Source organism: Ylistrum balloti, unplaced genomic scaffold, assembly GCF_031769215.1.
Source record: "Ylistrum balloti isolate Yb309-2 unplaced genomic scaffold, AGI_CSIRO_Ybal_v1 Utg370892, whole genome shotgun sequence".
Lineage (NCBI taxonomy): Eukaryota > Metazoa > Mollusca > Bivalvia > Pectinida > Pectinidae > Ylistrum > Ylistrum balloti.
In genome coordinates this window covers 660,193-672,597 of record NW_026782507.1, presented here as the reverse complement: position 1 = coordinate 672,597, position 12,405 = coordinate 660,193, and the positions used below count along the sequence as shown (strand labels likewise).

General features: G+C 35.2%; 1 protein-coding gene and 1 long non-coding RNA gene across 3 annotated transcripts in view; both read right to left on the bottom strand.

Moving 5' to 3' along the window:
* Window positions 1-6,907, bottom strand: part of LOC132559333 (high-affinity choline transporter 1-like) — a 28,902-nt gene extending 21,995 nt beyond the window's left edge. The window contains exons 1-2 of one of the 2 annotated variants that reach the window (XM_060223945.1): window positions 6,798-6,907; window positions 825-957 (exon numbers count right to left, since the gene is read on the bottom strand). The gene's annotated coding sequence lies outside the window, so the exon portion shown is untranslated. The remainder of the gene's footprint in view (window positions 1-824; window positions 958-6,797) is intronic. The other variant, XM_060223946.1, reaches the window with a different exon arrangement.
* A 1,384-nt stretch (window positions 6,908-8,291) lies between these two features.
* LOC132559323 (uncharacterized) lies at window positions 8,292-12,150 on the bottom strand. The gene is made up of 2 exons (XR_009554618.1): window positions 12,004-12,150; window positions 8,292-8,959 (listed from the first exon to the last, which is right to left on the bottom strand). It is a non-coding gene; the product is annotated as an uncharacterized LOC132559323 (long non-coding RNA).
* Between the last annotated feature and the right edge of the window lie 255 nt (window positions 12,151-12,405).

Sequence of the window (12,405 nt, the reverse complement as noted above, 5' to 3'; positions counted from 1 at the left end):
TGGCGACTGGACAAAAGTGGTCTTAATAACAAGGTAGCCTTAATAGTGAGGTGGATCAGATTGACTGTCAAGAACCGTAACTTTGTTTAAAATAAAGACTGTTTATGTATCATTAAGTAATGTACATGTATATTATTCAACAACAATAACTTTGTTAATAAGTTTATTAAACTGTATATAAAGTGTTGAATTTTATGAAATGCACGTAAAACAGATAAAATTGGTGAATTCACAAAACAATATATATGTATATATTCCTTAGTTTTTTGCAGAACATACATGTATATTTACTATTGTAAACATTGAATAAAAAAAACAATCAATACTAAGTTCAATTGGAATTTAACGTTAATTTCTAAAAATTTTCACATAGGTTCACCAACACATTAACTCAGTCAATATATTACACAATAAAACACCTTTGTCGCTTTTTTCTTTTAAAAAGTGTCCAGTGTACATGACAGGAAGAGCTACGAAACTACTAACATTTAAGTCAGGAATGGCGCATCTTTTTTAATATTTCAGTCATGTAAAAACAGATTTTATCAAGTTTTTTCCATCCTGTACATTGAAATATAGTTATGTTGGTCAATTTAATACATATCTTTGAGAAGAAGAGTAACACAGTAATACCGAAACACTTAAACAACCGGATATATTTCTATCATTCTACCGCTACGTACATACATTACTGAAGGAATTTATTCATATTAATTATGCTTATGAAGACACAAAAACGCCTTTTTCTTTGTAAAGAATATACATTTGCTGAAAGTTTTATACTGAAAACATTTGGAAGAAAATAATGCATTGTGTATACTTACACTGATAAGTATCTCGTGGAGAAAAAATCACCGACTTCTGGCAGCGTGCGAGATCTCCTGGTATGTATGTACTCCCCAAAGTGAGTAGGAACCCTTGTGTGTGCCGTCTTTACAACCTCGCATCTGTGGCGCGCTTAACCGCAGAAACAGGCAAGGGTTTGGCATGTTCAAGTTCTTTATTACTTTAAGTCATCTTGCTCATCAGTAGACAATTGAATATTTACCATGGATAGACGTCAAATGATACTTTCGCACCTCACCCACACCCCCTCACACAAAAAATCTAACATATAGTGTAGAGAATGACATTAATACAAATAAAACATATTCTAACTATAAACAATTATCTTTCAATCTCGTCATAGCATCATCTTACAATGTTTACAAGTTGAAATAACAAGCATACGTTACACACAGAACTATCAATATACCATGTGACGAACAAAGGAAAAAGGATTGTAATAAAAAAAAACCCCACAGATTTCAAATGTGACGAACATAGGACACACCGTGTAACTTCAATATAGACATACAGTATAGTGTACAAGTTTTAAAGTTTTAAAAATTTTGCAAGATCTGAGATATCCATTCTATTTTTAGTAGACAAGAGCCCTATCAATTTGAACATACTGGCATTTCTATAGTAATAAGATTTAATAAAATTCTTACGTAGTGAATGAAAGAACGGACATTTTAAAATAAAATGAAATTCATCTTCGATGTCTTGCATTGTACAAAGTAAGCACAGTCTACGGTGTCGTTCTATATTATTATATCTCCCAGTTTCAACAAGTAAATCGTGTGAAGACAATCTAATTCTACTAAATTCGTTTAGGCTAAGATTATCAAGTGACTTCCTCAGATGTTCTTGTAAACAAAATTCGTTGCAGAGGAAACTATACTGACTACCTTTTGGGTGGGGAAGAACTTATTTTATCAATACAGTCTTGACGAAATATATCAATTATTCTCTGTTTAAAAATAGCGTACATAGTAATGTCTGGATGTCGAGATTCCCATATGTTGCCCAGTCCTAATCTATATAGCTCATTCCTAATACCAGTTATCCAAATATCATTATTTTGGACCATCTCCCTGTAACATGCTTGTAAAATACAATATTCTGTGTTTTAAAGTTTTAACCAACATTTTATTATTCTACATTTACGTGTGATATATCAAGGATATCTACCAAGTTCAAAATAAACCATACATTTAGGGGTACTTTTACGAACTTTCAGTAATCTTTTGCAAAAATGTAAATGTACCTTTTCTACGTCGGGTGCTTTATGCAGTCCCCAGATTTCAGCTCCATAAGTGAGTATACTATTTACGTAAGTATCAAAAACCGAGATTTGTGTTTCAGGATTGAAAAATTATTACGACATACTTTCCTTATTGCAAACCACGCTTTCTTTCCTTGTTCTGCTACTTTCTGTTGAGTTATGCGGAACTTACCGTTGTAATAAGCACACCACCAAGATAATTGAATTCGTTGATAATTTCCAAAACACAACCATTATAAATCCATATTTCAATCGCCCTGATAACTCCACCATTACGAAATATGACTATTTTAGTTTTAGAAGTATCTACTGTGATATTCCATTTCTGTGTATATTCCAATAAGGAGTCTAATAATTTTTGTAACCCTTCCGGAGTTTCCGACAATATGACCATGTCATCGGCGTACATTAAAAGAAATATATTTATCATCTGTATTTCAATAGACGGACAGTTGTCATTTAAAAAAATGCATTTCACAGTCATTAACATAAAACGAATATAAAATTGGTGAGAGAATTTCTCCCTGGAATAATCCATTTTCACAATTTAAAAAAAATCTGACAGAGACCCTCCGGCCATAACACAGCATTTGACATTCCTATATAGAGATCTAGTAATATTTAATATTTTCCCATTATGTATACGCCCATCGTGTAGAGGACTGTTTTGATAATACTGTTTTCGTTAGAAAGCGTTAAAGAAAATTGCGTTTTTCTGTATTTTTAAATGAGAGTACACTTACTAGAAAATATCCAGAAAATTAAGTAGGAAGAATGCAGGAAATCCAAGCTATTGTCCTAACTATTCTTATGAAAATTCTTCTGTAGTTGATCATGCAAATTATAGTATTCAAATGATAATACAGTGCCACTAATTTACCTATATAGAGGTCAGCAACAGTCATATTTATGACTGATTTTAGTCACGTGCTACAAAGAGTTTCAAAGCTTTGGTTCTATTTCCCAGTTTAATCCTGTCTATCCGTTCAAAATGGCCAGACCTTAAACAACATGTTTACCTCTTTTACCCCTATCGGGCCCCAACCTCTTGTCCCAAGGAGTGTGTGGTGGTAGTGGTGGAGGGAGGGCGGAGGGAAGTGGACTTATATTCATCATTGCTACAGTGTCCACTGTCCAAATACCTGATGCTTTTGACCAAATTTAGACAAAAACCTTGAAGATTTATAAATATTTTGGTAAATTTCTATTATTTGGCTCCGACACATAGACTAGTGTTTCAGACCCCGAAAAATGGTTCCCTTCCCCTAAGAATGATACTGACCGAATTTGTCAGAATTCAACCACGACAGATGGACAGACAACGGATGTTACGCCACAGCATAAACTAGCCAATCTTTGGGTCAGCCCATTCATTATTAAGGAAGTCATAACTTGGACCTGGTTTATATCATTAGATGTTGGCTCACAAGGTATCATTGAAATAGTAAAAAGCATTGTAAACTCATAGATAACAACGGTATACCCTCGACAGAAAGTACTCAAAGTCTCAATAACAAGCGTATACCCTCGACAGAAAGTAATCAAAGTGTTGGTAACAATCGAATACCATCACAAGAGAGTACTTATAGTATTAGTTACAATCGTCTGCCCTCGCCAGAAAGTAATCAAAATCTTAATAACAATCTATACCTTCGCCAGAAAATACTCAAAGTTTAAATAACAACCTATACCCTACCCAGAAAATACTCAAAGTTTAAATAACGATCTATAACCTCGCCAGAAAATGCTCAAAGTTTAAATAACAACCTATACCCTACCCAGAAAATACTCAAAGTTTAAATAACGATCTATAACCTCGCCAGAAAATGCTCAAAGTTTAAATAACAACCTATACCCTACCCAGAAAATACTCAAAGTTTAAATAACGATCTATAACCTCGCCAGAAAATGCTCAAAGTTTAAATAACAACCTATACCCTACCCAGAAAATACTCAAAGTTTAAATAACGATCTATAACCTCGCCAGAAAATGCTCAAAGTTTAAATAACGATCTATAACCTCGCCAGAAAATGCTCAAAGTTTAAATAACAATCTATACCCTACCCAGAAAATACTCAAAGTTTAAATAACGATCTATAACCTCGCCAGAAAATGCTCAAAGTTTAAATAACAATCTATACCCTACCCAGAAAATGCTCAAAGTTTAAGTAACAACCTATACCCTACCCAGAAAATACTCAAAGTTTAAATAACAACCTATACCCTACCCAGAAAATACTCAAAGTTTAAATAACGATCTATAACCTCGCCAGAAAATGCTCAAAGTTTAAATAACGATCTATAACCTCGCCAGAAAATGCTCAAAGTTTAAATAACGATCTATACCCTACCCAGAAAATACTCAAAGTTTAAATAACAACCTATACCCTACCCAGAAAATACTCAAAGTTTAAATAACGATCTATACCCTAAAGTTTAAATAACAATCTATACCCTACCCAGAAAATACTCAAAGTTTAAATAACAATCTATACCCTACCCAGAAAATACTCAAAGTTTAAATAACAACCTATACCCTACCCAGAAAATACTCAAAGTTTAAATAACAATCTATAACCTCGAAAATACTCAAAGTTTAAATAACCAGAAAATGCTCAAAGTTTAAATAACAATCTATACCCTACCCAGAAAATACTCAAAGTTTAAATAACAACCTATACCCTACCCAGAAAATACTCAAAGTTTAAATAACAACCTATACCCTACCCAGAAAATGCTCAAAGTTTAAATAACAACCTATACCCTACCCAGAAAATACTCAAAGTTTAAATAACAATCTATACCCTACCCAGAAAATACTCAAAGTTTAAATAACGATCTATAACCTCGCCAGAAAATGCTCAAAGTTTAAATAACAACCTATACCCTACCCAGAAAATACTCAAAGTTTAAATAACAACATATACCCTACCCAGAAAATACTCAAAGTTTAAATAACAACCTATACCCTACCCAGAAAATACTCAAAGTTTAAATAACAATCTATACTCTACCCAGAAAATACTCAAAGTTTAAATAACAACCTATACCCTACCCAGAAAATACTCAAAGTTTAAATAACGATCTATAACCTCGCCAGAAAATACTCAAAGTTTAAATAACAATCTATACCCTCGCCAGAAAATACTCAAAGTTTAAATAACAACCTATACCCTCGCCAGAAAGTACTCAATGTTTTAGTTACAATCTATAGCCTCGATAGAAAGTACTCAATGTTTTAGTTACAATCTATAGCCTCGATAGAAAGTACTCAAGGTTTTAGTTACAATCTATACCCTCGCCAGAAAGTACTCAAGGTTTTAGTTACAATCTATAGCCTACCCAGAAAATACTCAAGGTTTTAGTTACAATCGTATAGCCTCGCCAGAAAGTACTCAAGGTTTTAGTTACAATCTATAGCCTCGCCAGAAAGTACTCAAGGTTTTAGTTACAATCGTATACCCTCGCCAGAAAGTACTCAATGTTTTAGTTACAATCTATAGCCTCGCCAGAAAGTACTCAAGGTTTTAGTTACAATCGTATACCCTCGCCAGAAAATACTCAAGGTTTTAGTTACAATCGTATACCCTCGCCAGAAAATGATCAAAGTTTTAGTTACAATCTATAGCCTACCCAGAAAATACTCAAGGTTTTAGTTACAATCGTATAGCCTCGCCAGAAAGTACTCAAGGTTTTAGTTACAATCGTATACCCTCGCCAGAAAATACTCAAGGTTTTAGTTACAATCATATACTCTACCCAGAAAATACTCAAAGTTTAAATAACGATCTATACCTTCGCCAGAAAATACTCAAAGTTTAAATAACAATCGTATACCCTCGCCAGAAAATACTCAAAGTTTAAATAACAATCGTATACCCTCGCCAGAAAGTACTCAAGGTTTTAGTTACAATCTATAGCCTCGCCAGAAAGTACTCAAGGTTTTAGTTACAATCTATAGCCTCGCCAGAAAGTACTCAAGGTTTTAGTTACAATCTATAGCCTCGCCAGAAAGTACTCAAGGTTTTAGTTACAATCTATAGCCTCGCCAGAAAGTACTCAAGGTTTTAGTTACAATCTATAGCCTCGCCAGAAAGTACTCAAGGTTTTAGTTACAATCTATAGCCTCGCCAGAAAGTACTCAAGGTTTTAGTTACAATCTATAGCCTCGCCAACAAGTACTCAAGGTTTTAGTTACAATCTATAGCCTCGCCAGAAAGTACTCAAGGTTTTAGTTACAATCTATAGCCTCGCCAGAAATTATTCAATTTTTTATAACAATCGTATACCCTCAAATCAACACCAAATGGTAATGGTATTACCATCGTGACACAAACATGGGATGAAAGCAATTATTAAGCCGATCAATGTGTGATGGTTTTTAAATGATCCGCGCATGTCGTCCGAGTAATGTTCGCATTCAGACGCCTTAATACCACAAGTAACACAAGCATCTTAAAACAGATTTTCTACACCACTTAGCTACCTCTTACAGCTTCTAAATTACCTAGTAGTTGTCAAATACACATACGAAACACATGGCTCTGAATGGTGCATGATTCGTAAGTAATTAAGAAACCTGATTTTGTAATAGACAGGTTTCAAGATTCTACTGTTGTCATATTCTAAACAAGTAAGATCGTTAATAAAGTATTATATTACTTTATTACACTATATATTACTTACTGTCAAGCTATTGTTGTTTTTTCCTTATTCATCATATATTATGTATCCGTCCTTGCTACTTTACTTTCAGCTAACACGACTGAACAGCTGTTTTACATTCCTTATCTCTGTGTACCCTGTTATCGTGTGCAGAAGGTAGTGTGCAGTTTACTAGAAGAAGCTGAGTGACAGTATCAACAGACGTTAACCAATTACGCCACTGCAAATATAACGCCCCATTAAGAGAAACGAGAAATAAAATATTCCATCTTACATAGAGTAGACACTGATTGATTGTTTGAGTTTTTACATACAGGACATGATTGAAATATGAAAAGGGCCACACACGGGTGATGTAAATTCTCGATGTATTTGCGTGATGTTTCATCAAGACAATTATACTGACACGGGTCACCAGTCTTCAGCGGAATATCAAGCAGAGGACGTTGAGTGTTTTTAAAGCATTGGTCTCAGGGAAATAGACCCCAATTCCATGCTTTTATCGATAATATACAGAGCAGATATATATATTTGATCATAATGTTGGATTAAATGTAGGTTTGTTTTCGACTACAATGCTATCCCGTCGTAATGACGTCCGCGAACAAATCCACCATCCCGCAAGAAGTTCCAAAATAATTCACCTCTAACAAGGTCTTTTCTGTTGGACCTTTTTCATGTGTTTGTCCGAGGAAAATGGCGGTGTTTGAACCATGTATGGAGGTCGTTGTCGACCTGGCCTGGATGTCATGAAACATTCTTTTTGCTTAGAAAATCACATATGACGTCTCTTTTCATGACGTCGTTGTGATTGGTTAAGTTAAAACTAATGACAGTTTAAGTCTAAGATCGGTCCATGATCCTGTGGCCTGGACACCCCACCAGGTCACATTTTACCGACAATGGCCTCAACTGCCCTAGTGTATCAGGTTCGATGTTGAACCATACGCAATGATAATGAAGCACTGTTTAGTTGACTTTGGTATGTCAGGACTTGGGAAAAGAAACCAAAGCCATCTTCCTCAGTTTGGGGCTCATTCGTCAACAAGAGATCTTAGTGTTGTTAGATGAGAGAAAAAGGACAAAGCTCGCAGATTTAGTCACATCTTCCGATCATTCAAAGGAAGTTGTAAGGGCAATTTTCACTCCCTATCTGCAAGTCACTTTTCCCCTTATGGCTGCAATGCTATATCAGTTGTGCAGTGAAGGTTGACACACTGCACTTCGTTTTATCGTCTATTTTAAGTGTGCTTCTTGAAATCCAACCAACATGGAGGACTTTGTCGTCATGACATCAAACCAAATACCACACAACGTTATACACATCGCTGGCCACATACATCGTACATTCTTATATAATTCCGACTTCACAGACTAGTTAATATCTCACAAAAGTCCCTTTGATGAACATGGCTAATAAATTTCATATCTTGTGTGTTCTACACCACTTGATACTTTTGTATAATTATCTTACAAAGAAGACAATATACTTTATGAAAAACAAACGCTTAAAACTTCAAAGCAGTGTATTATTTACTCGATATTATCACAATGAAAAATTTTAGTGTTGTAACGAAGAGGTTCCCATCTGTTAATGAAGGTATCTTTTTTAATTTTTCATACATCGTCATTATACCTTTGATGTTCTATAACTTCTAGTCTCCTTATTGTTCGTTTTCGTTGTGGTGTCTTCTCAGTTTCTCCGTTTGATTTGACTTGAATAAGAAATATTTATTAATGTGTTTGTTTCTTTGTTTTTGCTTTGTTCCTTTTTATTCCTCTTTTTGTCGTATTTTCGTTGTTTTTTACTGAACTGAGATAAAGTTACGTCCTCTTCTTAGAATTTATTTCGTTAACATACAGATTTCTAAAGTAACATGTAGTTCCATATACCTTACATTAATGTAAAAACCAGTTTTTCTTGTGTTGTCACAACAGGGACATTGAAGAGGCCAGATTTGATCTGATGCCCCTTTCACAAATACTTTGTTTCCTGCGCTTTATGTGGGTGACTCAACTGAAAGGTTATCAGTAATCACATGAAAAGGTTTGGATTTTAAACTATCCTGTTAGCCATTTACCGTTACGCTGTCTCTGTACATAAGAATGTCCCTTGTCAATTGGAATAGTGTGTTGAAATTTGGTCACCATACAACTCTTATTCATCAGATTGACGTAATCCACTGAAAAATATGAAAGTTTATAAAATGTTCTAAATCAAACATGGATTACAACAACCATTCATTCTTATTTATGAATATGTCGTCATTTTAATACAGGTTGCCTGGAAGGCATAAGAAAATACATCCATTGACGATATCTGGTTCAAATATGTGCATGATTTATTTTACTAATTATTTAACAAGGAAAATGAAAGTTTAGTGCCTCTTCAGTTTTTAAGATCCAGTAGCTCAAAATCGTGTTTATCCTAGTAGATGTCTTATCAATATAAGACTATACATAGCGTTTAAGCAGAGTACAAACAAATTTTAATTATCACAACTGTTCACTTCGTGGTTTTTAATAGGAAATGTAGATCATTATCATTATGACATTCTTTCTTAACGGCCCGTTAACACATATAAGGTCATTAGGGCCATCAACCGGTGAAAGACACAGCGATACAAAAAAAAAAAAAAAAAAACATCAAACACTTGTCTTTATGACCATGACTGTTGCATGGACGGTAAACTCAATCTAACAAATAAATTAGTGCGCATGAGAATATCCTAACTTAGACAGGTCTGTATTGCTGCTTAATGGTACGACATGCTAAGAACTGAACTTGAATAGAGACAGATTCTGTAGATGGTCCACTTTTACTTGCCTTCTTGTTCCCGAATTATCCAGTTAAATTATCCCCGGTCTTTAAGAGCCCCACAATCAGTCACCTCTCACAACATGTAGATACAGAGGGAATACTGTTTTCATGCTCAGTCATGAACCACTTTTTCCAGGAAACATCTTTCTCACGTTGACAAACCTCTCATTCTGAATGATAACCTCATGGTGATGACATGTACTTCTAATATTACAAACAGCAGTATGCCTTACGATATAACGTAAACCTCTGGTACTCAAATTCGAATTGATTACTTACACAGAGTTCATATCATAGTTTTCCATTGGAATAGATTTCTACAGCTTAAAGTGGAAATCTTAACTATCTCACGAACCCTATTTAATCTATCAAGTTCAACGAAAAAGGAAAAACAACTGCTGCTTCAACCTAGAGACCTTTACAGAAACAGATTTACTCTAATGAAGAAAGGAAGCATGGTTTTGTCTACCATGCGTTCCGAGGTACTCCGATTTACTGTGGTAGTAAATTGTGTATAGGGATGGAGAGGAGAGGTATACATTACTTGTCTTCGTTTACGTGGATTAGTGAAAATTGTTAAAATATTACTGTGTGTTTGGTAAATTGGTTTAAGTCTTCAGATTAATGGGCAGTATGTTCTGTCGAACCCCCTCCTCCCCCACCTCCATCCACATAACTTTATTTAAAGGAAAATAAAAAAAAAGAAAAAGAAAAAACCGACAGTATGTGAACACAATGATAATCCAACTCAAATTCGAAATCTGACATACAATGCCAATGGTACAATCTAACATACAAGGCCAATGGTACAATCTGCCGTACAAGGCCAATGGTACAATCTAACATACAAGGCCAATGGTACAATCTGCCGTACAAGGCCAATGGGACAATTTGACATACAAGGCCAATGTTACAATCTGCCGTACAAGGCCAAAGGTACAATTTGACATACAAGGCCAATGGTACAATCTACCATACAAGGCCAATGGTACAATTTGACATACAATGCCAATGGTACAATCTACCATACGAGGCCAGTGGTAAATTTGACATACAAGGCCAATGGTACAATCTACCATACGAGGCCAATGGTACAATTTGATATACAAGGCCAATGGTACAATTTGACATACAATATCAACGGTACAATCTACCATACGAGGCCAATGGTACAATCTTACATACAAGGCCAATGGTACAATCTACCATACGAGGCCAATGGTACAATTTGACATACAAGGCCAATGGTACAATCTACCATACGAGGCCAATGGTACAATTTGACATACACGGCCAATGTTATAATTTGACATACAAGGACAATGTTACAATTTGACATACACTATCAATGGTACAAATTACCATACGAGGCCAATGGTACAATCTTACATACAATGCCAATGGTACAATTTGACACACAATGCCAATAGTACAATCTATCATACAAGGTCAATGTTACAATCTGACGTACAAGACCAATGGTACAATCTAACACACAATGCCAATAGTACAATTTATCATACAAGGTCAATGTTACAATCTGACGTACAAGACCAATGGTACAATCTAACATACCAATTGTAAAATCTAAGATGTTGTGATTTTCTTATGAGCAACTTTGACTAGAGCGACGTGCTGAAGGCATTCTCGCAGAAAAAAGTAGGGATCAGATAACGAAATATCCGGCTTTATAACTAATATAAATAATATACAATGGCTATTATCTAGACAAATGCATTTTGAAGTTAGCGAGTTGGCAGTCTGTTGAAATAAAAAAATATATGTGGTTTGGGCTGATGTTTTGCAGCTGACTGCTAAGAGATCTCTACAAAACATTCTAAGCACGATAGCAATATAGACTTGCAAAAAATAGTAACAAATCATCTTGTTTTCGTGGTCCAAAAAGTCTGGGAAGTGTTGCGTTGCCAGTGAGAAAAGGCACTTTATCAATATTTATATCACTGGCCTGTAAAATGATAAAGGTTGTCGATCTCAAGATACAGAGAATGCAAGACGTCCTACTTTTAACTGATATTTGGTCTCCGAAGCCAAAATATCGCTGAATCCACTGTACCGATTTCGGAATGCCCAGTGTCCAGTTAAGAATCTAATGAATTATAGAAAAGAAAAGTTTCATCTCCAGGCAAATACTTAAATAAATGATTAATATCCAGTTTACGTTTATGGAAACGCAAAATTTTGTTATAGAAGGTTAAGTTCCTTACAAGTGTTCCTTTTTCTTACTCATATTTGTTTTATTTAATTGTTAATTTATTCTTAAATTTCAATTACTGTCTGTTCTGCTCGTCGCTCTATGCTCTAAGTTGATGACCAATTAAGCTGCACGTTTCACTATATACATAAGCCATTTACCACATTCACTTTTCTGAAGAAGACTGAACCTACCGTCATTGATACCGGACGACCTCTGGGTGAATCAATGCCCGGAAAATAAAAATGTCTGATTATCCATGCCTTTCCATGCGTTGGTGGAAATGGTATCTTGCTTTCCGTTATCCGGCGCTCCTCTCTGTTAGTATTCGAGCGCTTTTCTCGGGTGGTAATGTACATCCCCTATGAATGTGGCGACGTGTCTTGTAGTTAGATGACGTCACGGATGACGCGTTTCTAAGTCGAAGGGAGGTAATTCATGATTTTTGGTTACTGACGTCAATATTATTCTTTCATCTCTCCCCTCCCCCTCCCTCTCACCTTCCCCTCTCCCCTCAAACATGTAATGCTTGTCTGTTTCGCGTCATATGTACTACTATAAGACTGTGTTATGCGTGTGTATATTATATGCAAGGT